Source organism: Bos grunniens, chromosome X (genome assembly GCF_055505025.1).
Source record: "Bos grunniens cultivar Pamir isolate PY7600 chromosome X, Bosgru_T2T1.0, whole genome shotgun sequence".
NCBI classification, from domain to species: domain Eukaryota; kingdom Metazoa; phylum Chordata; class Mammalia; order Artiodactyla; family Bovidae; genus Bos; species Bos grunniens.
In genome coordinates, this window is record NC_141194.1 from 109,288,512 (window position 1) to 109,309,654 (window position 21,143).

At 38.0% G+C, this 21,143-nt stretch overlaps 1 long non-coding RNA gene across 1 annotated transcript in view; it reads left to right on the forward strand.

The window, feature by feature from the left end:
• Window positions 1-15,901: 15,901 nt before the first annotated feature.
• Window positions 15,902-21,143, forward strand: part of LOC147341143 (uncharacterized) — a 58,345-nt gene continuing 53,103 nt past the window's right edge. Inside the window, exon 1 of the long non-coding RNA XR_015158260.1 lies at window positions 15,902-16,030. This is a non-coding gene — a long non-coding RNA (uncharacterized LOC147341143). The remainder of the gene's footprint in view (window positions 16,031-21,143) is intronic.

The window sequence follows — 21,143 nt, forward strand, 5'->3', positions numbered from 1 at the left end:
GAGTCCATGATGCCATCCAACCATCTCATCCTCTGTCATCCCCTTCTCCTCCTGCCTTCAATCTTTCCCAGCATCAGGGTCTTTTTCAATGAGTCAGTTCTTCACATCAGGTGGCCAAAGTATTGGAGTTTCAGTTTCAGCATCAGTCCTTCCAATGAATATTCAGGATCAAAGATCAATTTGAAATAGAAAGAAGAAGAAATGAGAAAAACTCAGAAGCTGTTATATAAATGGATTTCAAAAATATTCCAAATGCTAATATTGGGTTATGAAGAACATGAAACTAAGTGTCTGGATAACTGCCTATCGACAGATGCTTTAAGATGATTTAGTTCTGCCTCAATTCACATTAAAATAGAAACAGAACATGTGAAATCAGTGGAGCATCTCACTGGGTGAGCCAAGTTAATAATGTGACCTAGATTAGACTTTCCTTCCCAAAGACCATGTCACCCCTTTATCATATGATGTAATAGGTGAAAAAAGGAGGGTGAGAACATTACCGTAGTGTGTGTGAGCACATACACATTTGTCTATGTATTTAATCAGATATGTAGGCCCAGGTCTATACCGTATGCATTTAAGGGATTATTACCAGTATATGTCCTTATGCTACATGACACAAAGTAATCTAGTAATCATTTTCCTCTCCTGAAGAGGCACCCAGGGTGTGTTTGCCTATAAAGATCAGTTTGAGTAGAAACTGGGGAGGTGATCTGGGTGAAAAGGGTAGTAGAAGTCACTCAATCAGAATAGCAAAAAGGAAAGAGAATAAAAACAAAACAAAAAACACACAAAAAAACAAACAAAACCAAGACTAGCCTATAGCTGCTCCAGCAGCAGCAGGAGCAGCCATGGCCAGGCAGACCAGCTTCCAGACTCCTCTCCACACTCCTAGTACATGTCCACCTTGCTGCCTGGGTGCCCCAGAGGAAGGTCAGCTCTGCATTGGGGGCTGGGGAGGAGGAGCCCAAGAGGAGACCTGGGAGGTTGTCAATCAAACATGCTCCTGTCAAAGTGGAAACAAAACCAAAGAAGGCAGCAGGAAAGGATGAATCTTCAGATAGAAAAGTGCAAACAAAAAAGAAAAGGGGAGCAAAGGGAAAACAGGTGGAAGTGGCCACCTGAGAGACTAAAGATTTACCTGCATCAAATGGAGAGACTGAAAAGATAAAGAAAAGCAGAGGCTATTAGAGGAATAAATCACAGGAATATTCTAAATGCTAATACTGGGTTATAAAGAATGTGAAACTAAATGACATGTGAGGAAAAAAACCCCTAAACAATAGCCATTTCTGTTCTGATTTTGTTGGCTTGGCTGCTATTTAAGTCTCCCATCTCTAATTCTTCAGGTAGATTTAGCCCTTGATGATTTGCAAAATAATTTCACACATGTCATTTTTTGGGATATTACAACACTGTCACAAGTTAAAATTAGGAATTAAAAAAACTATCTCCATACTACAGAAGAACAAACTGAGCGGCAAACCATTACCACAGTCTATGCTATAAAGCTATCTGTCACCTCAAAATGATTTCTCCTACTCTATTATTATTATTTTGTGTGCGTGTGTGTGATAAGAACTCTTAACAGATCTAACCTATTAGGAAAAAAAATTTTTTTTTGAATATACACATTCATATAACAAAAATTCTTTGCTATTTAAATAACTCTGTGATGTGTTTTTGAGAATATGTTTTGGCTTTTCTAAAATAAATGTAAGACCAGAAACTATAAAACTCCTAGAGGAGAACATAGGCAAAACACTCTCTGACATACATCACAGCAGGATCCTCTATGACCCACCTCCCAGAATATTGGAAATAAAAGCAAAAATAAACAAATGGGACCTAATTAAACTTAAAAGCTTCTGCACATCAAAGGAAACTATTAGCAAGGTGAAAAGACAGCCTTCAGAATGGGAGAAAATAATAGCAAATGAAGCAACCGACAAACAACTAATCTCAAAAATATACAAGCAACTCCTCCAGCTCAACTCCAGAAAAATAAATGACCCAATCAAAAAATGGGCCAAAGATCTAAATAGACATTTCTCCAAAGAAGACATACAGATGGCTAACAAACACATGAAAAGATGCTCAACATCACTCATTATCAGAGAAAATGCAAATCAAAACCACTATGAGATATCATTTCACACCAGTCAGAATGGCTGCAACCCAAAAGTCTACAAATAATAAATGCTGGAGAGGGTGTGGAGAAAAGGGAACCCTCTTACACTGTTGGTGGGAATGCAAACTAGTACAGCCACTATGGAGAACAGTGTGGAGATTCCTTAAAAAACTGGAAATAGAACTGCCTTATGATCCAGCAATCCCACTGCTGGGCATACACACTGAGGAAACCAGAAGGGAAAGAGACACGTGTACCCCAATGTTCATCGCAGCACTGTTTATAATAACCAGGACATGGAAGCTACCTAGATGTCCATCAGCAGATGAATGGATAAGAAAGCAGTGGTACATATACACAATGGAGTATTACTCAGCCATTAAAAAGAATTCATTTGAATCAGTTCTAATGAGGTGGATGAAACTGGAGCCTATTATACAGAGTGAAGTAAGCCAGAAGGAAAAACATCAATACAGTATACTAACGCATATATATGGAATTTAGAAAGATGGTAACGATAACCCTGTGTACGAGACAGCAAAAGAGACACTGATGTATAGAACAGGCTTATGGACTCTGTGGGAGAGGGAGAGGGTGGGAAGATTTGGGAGAATGGCATTGAAACATGTGAAATGTCATGTATGAAACGAGATGCCAGTCCAGGTTCAATGCATGATGCTGGATGCTTGGGGCTGGTGCACTGGGATGACCCAGAGGGATGGTATGGGGAGGGAGGAGGGAGGAGGGTTCAGGATGGGGAACACATGTATACCTGTGGTGGAAAAAAAAAATTTAAAAAGCAAAAACAAACAAACAAACAAACAAACAAACAAAAAAGAATTTCAGGCCAGGGGGACCCAGAAAGTACAGTCAATATGGGTTTGGACTCAGGAATCAGAAAAAAAAAAAAAAAAAAGAATGAGGATGAAATATTTTTTGTAAACAAAAACTAGAAGAGTTTATCACTAATAAATTGTTTTCTAAAATTTTTACTTGTTTATTTTAAAAAAATAAATAAATAAAATAAAAAGACCCTAAAAAAAAAAAAAAAAAAAAGGAGGCAACATATATATACCTATAGCTGATCCACGTTGATATATGGTAGAAACCAACAGAATATTGTGTTTATCCTTCAATTAAAAATAAAGAAAAAATAATAAACATTTATTTTAGAAAAGGAAAATTTTAAGTACACAGTACAGTACTGTTTACTATAGGCAGTATGCTATATATCTCTAGGCTTTCATTCATCTTGCATAACTGAAACTTTGTATTCTTTAGCTAATATCTCCTGTTTCCCCTCCTTCCAGCCCCTGGTAACCACTATTCCACCCTCTGCTTCTATGAGTTCGACTATTTTTGATTTCTCAGTATAAGTGTTATCACATAGTATTTTTCTTCCTGTGTCTGGCTTGTTTCACTTGGCATAATGTCCTCCATGCTCATCCACATTGTCATAAATGAAAGACTTTCTTTCTTTTTAAAGGCTGAATAATATTCCATTGTAAGTACAGAATATATATTTTTTTAACCCACTCATTTGTTGATGGTCAGTTAGGTTGCTTCCATGCCTTGGCTGTTGTAATTAATGCTGCAGTGAACACAGTAGTGTGGTGTCTCTTTCATATCTTGGTTATAATTTCTTTGGTTATATACCCAGAACTGGATTGCTGGACCATAGGTTTACCAATCTCTTGAATGGTTTCCAAAGCATATTGATGTCTGCTTTCAACCATTAACACAAACCATCATGCTAACCATTGCTTAATGGTAAAACCTTAAGTCATCTGATCAAAACCTCAAGAAAAAGAAATGATTTTGTAAATTCCTTCGTTTGTTTTCAGTAAACCATATTGGACTATAAGGCAAATTTACTAAGCCCAAGATCTTAGGGTACAACTTGTGGTTCTCTTCATGGTTTACAGAGAACAAGTCTGGGAAAAAGATAGATGAAAAGCAATTGGGATTTCTAGAGTAGATGAGCAGAGAAGGCAATGGTACCCCACTGCAGTACTCTTGGCTGGAAAATCCCATGGGCAGAGGAGCCTGGTAGGCTGCAGTCCATGGGGTCGCGAAGAGTCGGACACGACTGAGCAACTTCACTTTCACTTTTCACTTTCATGCATTGGAGAAGGAAATGGCAGCCCACTCCAGTGTTCTTGCCTGGAGAATCCCAGGGACGGGGGAGCCTGGTGGGCTGCCGTCTATGGGGTTGCACAGAGTCGGACACGACTGAAGTGACTTAGCAGCAGCAGCAGAGTAGATGAGATGGGAATTTTGGCTCTGTGGAATATCACTGCCTACTCAACAAGAAAAAATATAAAATGGGGATCAAGGAAATGAAGAGAGAAATAGGCTATCATATTGGTAGCATGACTGTGATTTAAATTCGTATTTGATTTTGAGTTTACTGACAGATATGACATAAATGAAAAATGGCCTGAATTACCTCTTCTGTCTCTGATAATGTGACTAGTGCTGGAGATACATAGGTATTATTTCTTTGAAACATTTGAAAAACTTCGTGTCATTTACTTTATCTACCTCCGAGTCAACCACATTTTTTTTTTTTTTTTTGGTAAGAGAAATATTTATGTCTCAGGAAAAATAAATAACTGGAATTTTTATGAACCCAGTACTTTAAAAAATACATTGATATGGCTAATTTAATTTATCCATCTGTGCCATTCATTGGCTTGGAATTTACTTTTGGAAGCAGTGAGATAAGATTCTTTTTGTTGCAGAGATTTACTTATGTAAATATGAAAAGTAATATGCGTGTTACTTGCAGAGTGATTCTACTTCAAGGGACTAATTGCTGTAATTCTTGTTATTCTGACAATGCTTCTTCACATTGGTGACTCTTTACTGTCTATGTTGTTTGCAGTCTCCGTATACCCTTTGCTATATGAGGTTAACACTCCAGAGGCTGTTTATTTCACCCTTGTTTTATCGGCAATTTGAATAAGCTGCTGACAAGTGGAAGGTGTGTTTTGGTTATGGTATCATGTCATGAACAGATCAGCATGATAAACAGAATTAAAGAGAATTATCATGATTTTCCACTAATTTACATTTTTTTCATACAAGAGAACACTTTACTAAATCAACTGTGCATAATGGTAACTAGTATTAGCATAAATATTAAATATAAATAGGATATAATTTAGAGCAAGATTTAGGGAACTACAAACACCTGGGTACAATTAGGGATCTTACGCATCTTTGTTACAAATTTTAATTCTTTTACTTGTTTTGCATCAGGCTGTAATGAGAAAAATATTTAACTCTTTGTCTTACCTGTCTGCCACATATGAAAGGGCTCTGGTCTTGTATTCAGCATTCTAATTGTTGGAATGAAAATTATAGCCTTCTTCTGGTGTGGGAGATGGCTGCAGGTAATTGAGTGGAAAATTAAGAGAATTCTCTTTGATTCTGTGAATATATCTTAGTGAGCTATTGTTATTTCCCCAAGCTTCCTTTTTCACAGAGATGTTCTTCCTTGTAAACTGCTTTACAAAAATTAGGATAGAAATATTGCAGTCATGGGCCAGATCTCACTATACTTGAGTCCTATATTTTTTATTGGAAGCTAATTGCTTTACAATGTTGTGGCAGTTTCTGCTGTGCAACAGCATGAGTCAGCCATAAGAATACATATATTCCCTCCCTCTTGAGTCTCCCTTCTACCTCCCACCCCATCCCACCCCTCTAGGTCATCACAGAGCACTGAGTGGATCTCCCTGTGCTATGCAGTGGTTTCCCACTATCTATTTTACATGTGGTAATGTATATGTTTCAATGCTCCTCTATTTCAGTAAGTGTTAGTTGCTCGGTCGTGTCTGACTCTTTGCTACCCCCATGGACTGTAACCCACCAGGCTCCTCTGTCCATGGAATTATCTAGGCAAGAATACTGGAGTGGGTTGCCATTTTCTTTTCCAGCAGATCTTCCCAACCCAGGGATCGAACCTAGGTCTCCTACATTGCAGGCAGATTCTTTACCATCTGAGCAACCAGGGAAGTCCCTATTTCAGTAAATGGTACCACTATTAATACAGTTGTTTAAACCTCAAACCTAGGGATCATCCTTGATTCCTGCAATTTCCTTATCTTCCCCAGAAAGTGTGTCAGTGTGTCTTCTCAATTCCATTTCTAAACTTTATCTTTAGTTCATCTGCTTCTCTTCATATCTGGTCATCATACTGTGAGAAGGCTCTGGCAACAGCTTCTGGCCTGAGTTCCCTGCTTCCTTCAGATGTTGTCTCAAATATCCTTCCTCAGAGTAGTCTCCCTTCACTCTCTACCACATCCTTCACTTTTATTTCTTTATTATCACTTGCCACAACTTTTATTTACTTGCATCCGGTATATTTACCCCTTACTAGAATGTAGGCTCCTGGAGGAGAAGAACTGTGTCTGTATTGGCACTTCCATACTCCATAATCTTAAATCTTTACCAAGAACTCATGCATACTTAAGCTTTACCAAACTCTGAAGGAAGGAATACAAAATGTTTATCACCAGTAGTATGAATACAATATTTTAAAAAACGAAAAAAAAAAAAAAACAATATGAGAGTATGGCCTTTCATCTCTGTAAGCATTTCTTTAGGATGTATGTGATTAAAGTATGCTGAATAAGATCTTTTCTGTTGTGTTCAACTCTGTCGATGATAGCTTCTGAGTAACCCTATGATCTAAATTGCCCTATCTTTGCACACATTCCACAGGACTAAAAATCACTTCCACATCTAAGTAGAAAGGTAGATCCACAGGAGGGAAGGGTTAGTTGTCAGAGGGAGAATCTCTATCTCTACTGGGAGAAGTTTAGCTGCCATTGGCTGAGGAGGGGAGGGTCTGAGATTCAAATTTACAATTGATTGAATTAGCCTGTAATAGAGTTTTTCATGCTGCAAGTGACCTGAATGCTGTGAATTTTACCTGAGATGTTATCAGAAGACAAAGACATCGTCAGGGCAATGGAGGAGGGGAAGGGTTCATGTTTATAGCTCACTGCCTTCTGACTTATCAATAATGAGATTAAAATTACAAAGCCCATGTTTCCTTAGCACTAAAATGAGAAAGCCAGAGAGGAGCCAAGATGGCGGAGGAGTAGGATGGGGAGAACACTTTCTCCCCCACAAATACATCAAAAGAGCATTTAAACGTCGAGTAAATTCCACAAAACAACTTCTGAATGCCGGCAGAGGACATCAGGTACCCAGAAAAGCAACCCAACTCTTCGAAAGGAGCACGACTGAACAAGTGAGCCTAAAAAAAAAAAAGTGTCCTCCACCATCCCCTTTGTGTCAGGGCGGAAACCAGACACTGACGAGACCAGCAAACAGAAGAAGTTATAACAGAGGGAAACGCCTCGGAGAATAAAACCCTGTGGTTACTACGGACTACATAGGAAGGGGCCTATAGATCTTGAGAAATATAAGTCGGACCAAGGAACTAGCCAAAAATGAACTGAACCCACAATACTCACAACAAAACCAGAGAAAGTTCTAGATATATTTTTACTATTTTTACGATCATTCTTTCTTTCTTTTTAATTAAAAAAAAATTTAAGTCCTCTATTGTTCCTTTAATTTTCACTTTTATAACCTATTACTTTGCAAAAAAAAAAAAAGACCCTATTTTTTTCTTCTTCAGCAAACTTCATATATATATATTTTATAATTTTTTGACCTTGTTTTTTTTTTTTTCTCTCTTCTTTTCTTTAACATTGTATTTTTGAAATTCCAAACTCTATTCTAGATTTTTAATTTTAGCTTTTTGGTATATGTTATCAATTTTGTACCTATAGTTTTTTTATAATTTCTGTGACTTTTTTTTTTCTCTGTTTCTTTCTCTTCTTATTTTATATAACATTGTATATCTGAAATTCCAAACACTACTCTAGATTTTTAATTTATGCTTTTTGGTATTTGATATCAATTTTGTACCTGTATTTTCTTTATAATTTTTGTGACATTGTTTGTTTTTGCCTGTTTGTTTGTTTTCTCTCTTTATTTTTCTTCTTCCTTTTTTTTTAACATTGTATTTTTGAAATTCCAAACTCTACTCTAGATTTTTAATTTTTGCTTCTATGTATTTGTTACCAATTTTGTACCTTTAAGAACCCAATCTTCAGGACCCATTTTTCACTAGGGAGCGAGATTACTGGCTTGACTGCTCTCTCTCCCTTTGGACTCTCCTTTTTCTCCACCAGGTCGCCTGTGTCTCCTCCCTAACCCCTCTCTACTCTACCCAACTCTGTGAATTTCTGTGTGTTCCAGACGGTGGAGAACACTTAGGGAACTGATTACTGGCTGGATCTGTCTCCCTCCTTTTCATTCCCCCCTTTTTATCCTTCTGGCCACCTCTGTCTCCTTCCTCCTTCTTCTCTTCTCTGTATAACTCCGTGAACATCTCTGAGTGGTCCAGTTGTGGAGTGCACATAAGGAAGTGACTACTGGCTAGCCCACTCTCTCCACTATTGATTCCACCTCATCTTATTTGGGTCACCTCTAACTCCCTCCTCCCTCTTCTCTCCTCCATGTAACGCTGTGAACCTCTCTGAGTGACCCTCACAGTAGAGAAACTTTTCATCTTTAATGTAGATGTTTTACCAGTGGTGCTGTATAGAAGGAGAAGTTTTGAAACTACTGTAAAAATAAGACCGATAACCGGAAGCAGGAGGCTTAAGTCCAAACCCTGACTCCAGGGAACTCCTGACTCCAAGGAACATTAATTGACAGGAGCTCATCAAATGCCTCCATACCGACACTGAAACCAAGCACCACACAAGGGCCAACAAGTTCCAGGGCAAGACATACCAAGCAAATTCTCCAGCAACAAAGGAACACAGCCCTGAGCTTCAAGATACAGGCTGCCCAAAGTCACCCCAAAACCATAGACATCTCATAACTCATTACTACACATTTCATTGCACTCCAGAGAAAAGAAATACAGCTCCACCCACCAGAACACAGACACAAGCTTCCCTAACCAAGAAACCTTGACAAGCCACCTGTACAAACCCACACACAGCGAGGAAACGCCACAATAAAGAGAACTCCACAAACTGCCAGAATACAGAAAGGACACCCGAAACTCAGCAATTTAAACAAGATGAAGAGACAGAGGAATACCCAGCAGATAAAGGAACAGGATAAATGCCCACCAAACCAAACAAAAGAGGAAGAGATAGGGAATCTACCTGATAAAGAATTCCGAATAATGATAGTGAAATTGATCCAAAATCTTGAAATTAAAATGGAATCACAGATAAATAGCCTGGAGACAAGGATTGAGAAGATGCAAGAAAGGTTTAACATGGACCTAGAAGAAATAAAAAAGAGTCAATATATAATGAATAATGCAATAAATGAAATTAAAAACACTCTGGAGGCAACAAATAGTAGAATAACAGAGGTAGAAGATAGGATTAGTGAATTAGAAGATAGAATGGTAGAAATAAATGAATCAGAGAGGATAAAAGAAAAACGAATTAAAAGAAATGAGGACAATCTCAGAGACCTCCAGGACAATATTAAACGCTACAACATTCGAATCATAGGGGTTCCAGAAGAAGAAGACAAAAAGAAAGACCATGAGAAAATACTTGAGGAGATAATAGTTGAAAACTTCCCTAAAATGGGGAAGGAAATAATCACCCAAGTCCAAGAAACACAGAGAGTCCCAAACAGGATAAACCCAAGGCGAAACACCTCAAGACACATATTAATCAAATTAACAAAGATCAAACACAAAGAACAAATATTAAAAGCAGCAAGGGAAAAACAACAAATAACACACAAGGGAATTCCCATAAGGATAACAGCTGATCTTTCAATAGAAACTCTTCAAGCCAGGAGGGAATGGCAAGACATACTTAAAATGATGAAAGAAAATAACCTACAGCCCAGATTATTGTACCCAGCAAGGATCTCATTCAAATATGAAGGAGAAATCAAAAGCTTTTCAGACAAGCAAAAGCTGAGAGAATTCTGCACCACCAAACCAGCTCTCCAACAAATACTAAAGGATATTCTCTAGACAGGAAACACAAAAACGGTGTATAAATTCAAACCCAAAACAATAAAGTAAATGGCAACGGGATCATACTTATCAGTAATTACCTTAAATGTAAATGGGTTGAATGCCCCAACCAAAAGACAAAGACTGGCTGAATGGATACAAAAACAAGACCCCTACATATGTTGTCTACAAGAGACCCACCTCAAAACAGGGGACACATACAGACTGAAAGTGAAGGGCTGGAAAAAGATTTTCCATGCAAATAGGGACCAAAAGAAAGCAGGAGTAGCAATACTCATATCAGATAAAATAGACTTTAAAACAAAGGCTGTGAAAAGAGACAAAGAAGGTCACTACATAATGATCAAAGGATCAATCCAAGAAGAAGATATAACAATTATAAATATATATGCACCCAACACGGGAGCACCGCAGTATGTAAGACACATGCTAACAAGTATGAAAGGAGAAATTAACAATAACACAATAATAGTGGGAGACTTTAATATCCCACTCACACCTATGGATAGATCAACTAAACAGAAAATTAACAAGGAAACACAAACTTTAAACAATACCATAGACCAGTTAGACCTAATTGATATCTACAGGACATTTCATCTCAAAACAATGAATTTCACCTTTTTCTCAAGCGCACATGGAACCTTCTCCAGGATAGATCACATCCTGGGCCATAAAGCTAGCCTTGGTAAATTCAAAAAAATAGAAATCATTCCAAGCATCTTTTCTGACCACATGCAGTCAGATTAGATCTCAACTACAGGAGAAAAACTATTAAAAATTCCAACATATGGAGGCTGAACAACACACTGCTGAATAACCAACAAATCACAGAAGAAATCAAGAAAGAAATCAAAATTTGCATAGAAATGAATGAAAATGAAAACACAACAACCCAAAACCTGTGGGACACGGTAAAAGCAGTCCTAAGGGGAAAGTTCATAGCAATACAGGCACACCTCAAGAGACAAGAAAAAAGTCAAATAAATAACCTAACTCTACACCTAAAGCAACTAGAAAAGGAAGAAATGAAGAACCCCAGGGTTAGCAGAAGGAAAGAAATCTTAAAGATTAGAGCAGAAATAAATGTAACAGAAACAAGAGACCATAGCAAAAATCAACAAAACCAAAAGCTGGTTCTTTGAAAGTATAAATAAAATTGACAAACCATTAGCCAGACTCATCAAGAAACAAAGGGAGAAAAATCAAATCAATAAAATTAGAAACGAAAATGGAGAGATCACAACAGACAACACAGAAATACAAAGGATCATAAGAGACTACTATCAACAATTATATGTCAATAAAATGGACAACATGGAAGAAATGGACAAATTCTTAGAAAAGTACAACTTTCCAAAACTCGACCAGGAAGAAATAGAAAATCTTAATAGACCCATCACAAGCACGGAAATCGAAACTGTAATAAAAAATCTTCCAGCAAACAAAAGCCCCGGTCCAGACGGCTTCACAGCTGAATTCTACCAAAAATTTAGAGAAGAGCTAACACCTATCCTGCTCAAACTCTTCCAAAAAATTGCAGAGGAAGGTAAACTTCCAAACTCATTCTATGAGGCCACCATCACCCTAATACCAAAACCTGACAAAGATCCCACAAAAAAAGAAAACTACAGGCCAATATCACTGATGAACATAGATGCAAAAATCCTTAACAAAATCTAGCAATCAGAATCCAACAACACATTAAAAAGATCATACACCATGATCAAGTGGGCTTTATCCCAGGGATGCAAGGATTCTTCAATATCCATAAATCAATCAATGTAATACACCACATTAACAAATTGAAAAATAAAAACCATATGATTATCTCAGTAGATGCAGAGAAAGCCTTTGACAAAATTCAACACCCATTTATGATAAAAACTCTCCAGAAAGCAGGAATAGAAGGAATATAGCTCAACATAATAAAAGCTATATATGACAAACCCACAGCAAACGTTATCCTCAATGGTGAAAAATTGAAAGCATTTCCTCTAAAGTCAGGAACAAGACAAGGGTGCTCACTTTCACCATTACTATTCAACATAGTTTTGGAAGTTTTGGCCACAGCAATCAGAGCAGAAAAAGAAATAAAAGGAATCCAAATTGGAAAAGAAGAAGTAAAACTCTCACTATTTGCAGATGAAATGATCCTCTACATAGAAAACCCTAAAGACTCCACTAGAAAATTACTAGAGGTAATCAATGATTATAGTAAAGTTGCAGGATATAAAATCAACACACAGAAATCCCTTGCATTTCTATACACTAATAATGAGAAAACAGAAAGAGAAATTAAGGAAACAATTCCATTCACCATTGCAACGGAAAGAATAAAATACTTAGGAATATATCTACCTAAAGAAACTAAAGACCTATATATAGAGAACTATAAAACACTGGTGAAAGAAATCAAAGAGGACACTAATAGATGGAGAAATATACCATGTTCATGGATTGGAAGAATCAATATACTGAAAATGAGTATACTACCCAAAGCAATTTATAGATTCAATGCAATCCCTATCAAGCTACCAACGGTATTCTTCACAGAGCTAGAACAAATAATTTCACAATTTGTATGGAAAGACAAAAAACCTCGAATAGCCAAAGCTATCTTGAGAAAGAAGAATGGAACTGGAGGAATCAACCTACCTGACTTCAGGCTCTACTACAAAGCCACAGTTATCAAGACAGTATGGTACTGGCACAAAGAGAGAAATATTGATCAATGGAACAAAATAGAAAGCCCAGAGATAAATCCACGCATATATGGGCACCTTATCTCTGACAAAGGAGGCAAGAATATACAATGGATTAAAGACAATCTCTTTAACAAGTGGTGCTGGGAAAACTGGTCAACCACTTGTAAAAGAATGAAACTAGAACACTTTCTAACACCATACACAAAAATAAACTCAAAATGGATTAAAGATATCAACGTAAGACCAGAAACTATAAAACTCCTAGAGGAGAACATAGGCAAAACACTCTCCGACATACATCACAGCAGGATCCTCTATGACCCACCTCCCAGAATATTGGAAATAAAAGCAAAAATAAACAAATGGGACCTAATTAAACTTAAAAGCTTCTGCAAAACAAAGGAAACTATTAGCAAGGTGAAAAGGCAGCCTTCAGAATGGGAGAAAATAATAGCAAATGAAGCAACTGACAAACAACTAATCTCAAATATATACAAGCAACTCCTACAGCTCAACTCCAGAAAAATAAACGACCCAATCAAAAAATGGGCCAAAGAACTAATAGACATTTCTCCAAAGAAGACATACAGATGGCTAACAAACACATGAAAAGATGCTCAACATCACTCATTATCAGAGAAATCAAATCAAAACCACTATGAGGTACCATTTCATGCCAGTCAGAATGGCTGCAATCCAAAAGTCTACAAGCAATAAATGCTGGAGAGGGTGTGGAGAAAAGGGAACCCTCTTACACTGTTGGTGGGAATGCAAACTAGTACAGCCACTATGGAGAACAGTGTGGAGATTCCTTAAAAAACTGGAAATAGAACTGCCTTATGATCCAGCAATCCCACTGCTGGGCATACACACTGAGGAAACCAGAAGGGAAAGAGACACGTGTACCCCAATGTTCATCACAGCACTGTTTATAATAGCCAGGACATGGAAGCAACCTAGATGTCCATCAGCAGATGAATGGATAAGAAAGCAGTGGTACATATACACAATGGAGTATTACTCAGCCATTAAAAAGAATACATTTGAATCAGTTCTAACGAGGTGGATGAAACTGGAACCTACTATACAGAGTGAAGTAAGCCAGAAGGAAAAACACCAATACAGTATACTAACGCATATATATGGAATTTAGAAAGATGGTAACAATAACCCTGTGTACGAGACAGCAAAATAGACACTGATGTATAGAACAGTCTTATGGACTCTGGGAGAGGGAGAGGGTGGGAAGATTTGGGAGAATGGCATTGAAACATGTAAAATATCATGTATGAAACGAGATGCCAGTCCAGGTTCGATGCACAATACTGAATGCTTGGGGCTAGTGCACTGGGACGACCCAGAGGGATGGTATGGGGAGGGAGGGGGGAGGAGGGTTCAGGATAGGGAACACATGTATACCTGTGGCAGATTCATTTTGATATTTGGCAAAACTAATAAAATTATGTAAAGTTTAGAAATAAAATAAAATTTTAAATAATTAAAAAAATAAAAAAAAAGAAAAGTAGCATGTGAGTGCCTACTGATCAGTAAACATATTTTATTCATCAAAAAAAAATGAGAAAGCCTACTTGACGTTTACTACCTTGTTTCTTAAACATCCATTTTCAGCTACAAGAAGCAAACTCTTCTAGAATATAACAAAAGATAGAGGTTGGATCAAAGTGAGACTGAGTACATGCCCTTTCCTACCTCAAAGTTCTTAATACTTTGGGAAGATTTTTAAAATGAGATAAATTCAAAACAACTACAAAATAAATGTTTACACAAGTAGTGGCCAATAATACAAAATTGCTTTTAAACAGCAATGAAACTTTAAGAAATTGACTGTGTTTTAGGATATCAGAATTTTTACTGCCTGTACTAATCAGAATTGGCTTGACTATGTTGCAATTACAAATAAACCTTGATATCTCAGTGACTGAACAAAGTTAAGGGTTACTTTCTACACAGAACCTGATGTGGGTTGGGTGTCACATTGGGGGAAAAATCTGCCTTGTTCCCCCCTTGAACATGTGGTCTCCATGTCACTAAGGCAGGGGAAGAGAGGGCTATAAACCACCTCAGCCCCAAAGCCACACATACTAATTGATATAACAGTAGATTTGAACCATAAAAACACAATCTCTTTTCTTAAAAGTTGTGTAAAGTAAAATTAGTCAGGTGTGATTTAAAAAGCAAGAGAAACACAAATGATATTAGAAATATCAACTGAAGTGTAGCCACAGACTCTGCTGCTGCTGCTGCTAAGTTGCTTCAGTCATGTCCAACTGTGTGCAACCTCATAGACGGCAGCCCACCAGGCTCCCCTGTTCCTGGGATTCTCCAGGCAAGAACACTGGAGTGGGCTGCCATTTCCTTCTCCAATGCATGACAGTGAAAAGTAAAAGTGAAGCTGCTCAGTCGTGTCCGACACTTCACGACCCCATGGACTGCAGCCCACCTGGCTCCTCCATCCGTGGGATTTTCCAGGCAAGAGTACTGGAGTGGGGTGCCATTGCCTTCTCTGACAGACTCTGCTAGGAATTTTTAAATTTAGAAATTTTAAAAATGTTCAAGAAGAGATATAAAACCTAAACAGGAATAATTCTTGAGTTCCTAACAGAATTTGTGAATAATTGCTCTATGAGAATAACTAAAGGACAAATTAAAAACATAGCCAAAAGTTAACACTACAATAATAATAGGTCCAAGTGTTGGGCTGCATCCTATTGAAAGCCATATTACTGCCTAGCTTCAAGACCAAAGAATGAGCTTGAAGACAGTGACAGAGACATCAGTGGTTTATTGGACAGGGGCATCTTACACGTCCAAAACAAAGGCTCCTGTAGGGACACCCCTTGGTGTATAGCAGACAGCTGGAAGGACATGGCAACCACCTTTACTACTTGGGAGAGAAGGAGGTCACTACCGTTTATAGGGAGAATTGACGTCAGGTGGGGGCTCATCAGTCACCAGGGAAAACACTGACCTAGGGCATGGGGCAAGCCTGTAGGCAGTTATGGACTAAGCCCTATAATTAAGAGGGTTGGATAGTTGCGTGAGTGAAATAGAACTGTTCGAGCTGGGGAAATGTACAGAGAGCAAGAGAACAGTCAACTGGAATGGCCTGACCATACAGTAAGTAATTTTATGGATGAGTTCTATCAACTCTTCAAGGCATAGATAATCTCTATGTTATATAAAGAGTTCTGGAGGATAGGGAAATATGCAATGCTATACAACTAATTTAACAAGCTGTCAGAATCATGATACTAAAGCTGTCTAGGATAACACAAAAAGGAAACTATAGGCTAATTTCATGTCTAATAATATCAGAAACTTATTCAGTACATATTATTGTGCCAGACACAGTTCAAAGCCATTTAGCCAGTATGCTGCCTCCCAAAATAATGGAGAAAATCCACTTCCAGCAATGTTAGACTAGATTATACCCTACCAACACTTCCACTGAAAATAGCTAGAGAAACTGGGTGAAATATTTAAAAACACTTCTTTGAAAGGGAGCTAACAGAGAAGAGAAGATTTTCAGGGCCATGATTCCAGAGAGGATGGAAGCCTGTGGAGGGGAGTCTGGTATCTGGTGGGGCTTCAGCCTTCTAAGAAATTGCTCATTCTGAAAAGCTGTGGATAAGAAGCTAAGCAGTTGAGCTGAGATTTTGGCAGACTCATGGAAATCAATGAATTAAGAGCTTAATGGGTAGGTTTAAGAGCTGATTAAATATATCTGGAGGGAAAACTAGTGAACAAGAAGATAATTCTGAAGAAGAAATCTCAGAATGAAGCACAGAGGAATAAAATGATTAAAAATACAGAAATAAAGGTAAAGAATTATATGTGAAAAAATAGAGCACGTGGGATTGGAATTTCATAAAGGAGAGGCAAGAAAAACAATGTGGAGATAATGATTGTGGAGATAACAGTTGTGACTTTTCTAAAATTCATGAAATTCTTACATTGAAGCAAAAATTCAAGAAGTCTTGTAAAACTTAAGCAGAATTTCTCCTACATACATCATAGTCAAACTGCTTAAAACCAAAGACAAAGCAAAAATCTTAAAAGCAGCCAGAAGTGGGGGTGGGGGGCGGGGAAGACACACTCTTCAAAGGAAAAAATATGATTGAAACAATAGAAACCAGAAGCAAACAAAATGGCATCTTAAATGTAATGAAATAAAATAGTTGCCAATCTGGAACTCTCTATTCATGAAGCTATCTTTTGCAAATGAAGGCAAAACAGAGACATTTTATTTTTATTTTTTTAAAGTTTATTTATTTATTTATTTTTTAACTTTACAATATTGTATTGGTTTTGCCACATATCAAAATGAATCCACCACAGGTATACATGTGCTCCCCATCCTGAACCCTCCTCCCACCTCCCTCCCCGTACCATCCCTCTGGGTCATCCCAGTGCACCAGCCCCAAGCATCCAGTATCATGCATCCAACCTGGACTGGCGACTCATTTTATATATGATATTATACATGTTTCAATGCCATTCTCTCAAATCATCCCACCCTCTCCCTCTCCCACAGAGTCCAAAAGACTGTTCTATACATCTGTGTCTCTTTTGCTGTCTCATATACAGGGTTATTATTACCATCTTTCTAAATTCCATATATATGCGTTAGTATACTGTATTGGTGTTTTTCTTTCTGGCTTATCAGTTCTAATGAGGTGGATGAAACTGGAGCCTATTATACAGAGTGAAATAAGCCAGAATACAGAGACATTTTAAACTAAAAAAGACATCACCAGGACACTTGCACTAAAGGAAATACCTTAAAGGGTGTTCTTCAGGCAGCAAAACTTTATCCCAAGTGGAAGCTGTTAGATGCAAGAAAAACATACATATTATTATAGGGAAAAATATAAATAAATATTGATTGCATTAAATATAAATGACAATGCCATGTAAATATAAATATTATGTATTATAAATAGCACAAGTAGCAGGAGAATGTAAATGAAACAAGTGTTTTAAGGTCCTTGAATGGTCCTGTACTAATTTCTATTACACTCTGAAAATTCAACCATGCATGTTGCAATCTCTAAACTACTCAAATGAATAAGTAGATTAAAAAATAAGTATATAGAATGTGCAAATATGTTTAACACACTTGATCTAATTGACATTTTTCATAGAACACGGCATTTAAAAATGGCAGAATATACTTTTTTTCAGTGCATATGGAATGTTTACCAAAAGTGACCATATATTGGGCCATAAAGCAAGTTTCAAAGGACCAAAATTATGCAGAGTACATTGGCTTGACCATAGTAGAACTAAGCAAGAAATCAAAAAACAAAATGATAACTAGTAAATCCCCATAGGTCTGTAAATTAAGCAACACATTTCTAAATAACCAGTGGGTCAAAAACAGAATTACAGTGGAAATTAGCAAATACTTAGAACTAAGATAAACAATATAAAAACATATTGGAAAGGAAGAGGCAAAGTGTCATTATGTGTGTTTCTAATTATAAAATCCAAGAAAATCAACCTGAAAACTATTGGAACTAATAAGCACTCAAAGAGATGGCTGACTACCACATAAAAATCGATGGCTTTTTCATACAGTAGCAAAAGTTAATTAGAAAATGTCATGGTAGAAATATTCCACATCATAATAGCAAGAAATACTATTAATACCTAGAAAGAAACCTAATAAGAAATGCTATAATTTGCTGATGAATAGAAAGACATGAATAAATGGAGAAATACATCTGGAGTCTTAACCCTCCAGAAACTCACCTGAAGGGTTAAGAACACCAACTTAAGCTCAAATTCAAATCCTGACTCTGCCACTTCCTAGTTGTGTGACCCTGGCAAGTTATTACTATTCAATCTCTTTATGCCTCAGTTTCCTTTATCTTTGAAATGGTGATAACATGATAGTCTCTAAAGGAAGTCAACTCCGAATATTCATTGGAAGGACTGATGCTGAAGCTCTAGTCCTTTGGCCACCTGATGCAAAGAGTCAACTCATTGGAAAAGACCCTGATGATGGGAAAGATTGAGGGTGGTAGGAGAAGGGGACGACAGAGGATGAGATGGTTGCATGGCATCACTGACTCAATGAACACGAGTCTGAGCAAACTCAAGGAGATAGTGAAGGACAGAGAAGCCTGGTGTGCTGCAGTCCATCGGGTCGCAGAGAGTTGAACATGACTTAGCAACTGAACAACAACCACCTCATAGAGGTAGGACTAAATGAGTTACTTTCCCATGACTAACCTATATAAGGCTGTGACCTGTACCCTGCTCTCCTGGTCCTCAGATCCTAGTCTATCCACTTTTTTCTTTTCTGTAGCATTTTCTACCCTCTAACATGCTGTATATTTACTTATTTCTGACATTGTTTATTGACTACCTCTGCTAAAATATGGGCTTCCCTGGTGGCTCAGCTGGTAAAGACTCCACCCGCAATGCGGGAGACCTGGGTTTGATCCCTGGATTGGGAAGATTCCCTGGAGAAGGGGACAGCTACCCACTCCTGGAGAATTCCATGGACTACAGTCCATGAGGTCATAAACAGTTGGACACAACTGAGTGACTATATGCTCCTTAAGGGCAATTCTGCTATTTTTTTTTTCAATTTTTTGTAAATGTCTATATTTTTTGGCAAATGTATCCCAAATACTTAGAAAATTATTTGGCACATGCCAGGGCACATGGCATAGAATCTGGCACATACAAACCACTATTATTACTGTAAAGATGTCAGTTCTCTAGAAATTATAAATGTAATCCAGTCTCCAGATTTAGGTTTTCTGAGTGGCAGCTGTGTGGCACTGGAGTGGTGAGTGGCAGCTGTGTGGCACTGGAGAGGCAAGCAGCCAAGAGGCGATAACCCATGTCCAAGGTAAGAGAATCCCCAGTAAGACAGTACGCGCTGAGAGAGGGCATCAGAGGGCAGACAGACTGAAACCACAATCACAGAAACTAGCCAATCTGATCACATGGACCACAGCCTTGTCTAACTCAGTGAAACTGAGCCATGCTGTGTAGGGCCACCCAAGATGGACGGGTCATGGTGCAGAGTGGACAAAACGTGGTCCACTGGAGAAGGGAATGGCAAACCACTTCAGTATCCTTGCCTTGAGAACCCCCATGAATGGTATGAAAAGGCAAAAAAGATAGGACACTGAAAGATGAACTCCACAGGTCAGTAGGTGCCCAATATGCTATTGGAGATCAGTGGAGAAATAACTCCAGAGAGAATGAAGGGACAGAGCCAAAGCAAAAACAATACCCAGTGGTGGATGTGACTGGTGATAGAAGCGAGGTCTGATGCTGTAAGAGCAATATTGCATAGGAACCTAGAATGTCAGGTCCATGAATCAAGGCAAATTGGAAGTGGTCAAACAGGAGATGGCAAGAGTGAACATCGACATTCTAGGAATCAGCGAACTAAAATGGACTGGAATGGGTGAATTTAACTCAGATGACCATTATATCTACTACTGTGGGCAGGAATCCCTTTGAAGAAATGGAGTAGCCATCATAGTTTAGTCAAAAAAATGTAGTACTTGGATGCAGTCTCAAAAATGACAGAATGATCTCTGTTTGTTTCCAAGGCAAGCCATTCAATATCACGGTAATCCAAGCCTATGCCCCAACCAGTTATGCTGAAGAAGCTGAAGTTAAGCAGTTCTATGAAGACCTACAAGACCTTTTAGAACTAACACCCATAAAAGACGTCCTTTTCATTATAGGGGACTGGAATGCAAAGAAGGAAGTCAAAAAACACCTGGAGTAACAGACAAATTTAGCCTTGAAGTACAGAATGAAGCAGGGCAAAGGCTAATAGAGTTTTGCCAAGAGAACGCAGTGCTATAGCAAACACCCTCTTCCAACAACACAAGAGAAGACTGTACACATGGACATCAACAGATGGTCAACACCGAAATCAGATTGATTATGTTCTTTGCAGCCAAAGATGGAGAAGCTCTATGCAGTCAGCAAAAACAAGACCGGGAGCTGACGGTGGCTCAGATCATGAACACCTTATTGCCAAATTCAGACTTAAACTGAAGAAAGTAGGGAAAACCACTAGACCGTTCAGGTGTGACCTTAATCAGATCCCTTACAACTATACAGTGGAAGTGACAAATAGATCCAAGGGATTAGATCTGATAGACAGAGTGCCTGAGGAACTATGGATGGAGGTTCGTGACATTGTACAGGAGGCAGTGATCAAGACCATCCTCAAGAAAAAGAAATGCAA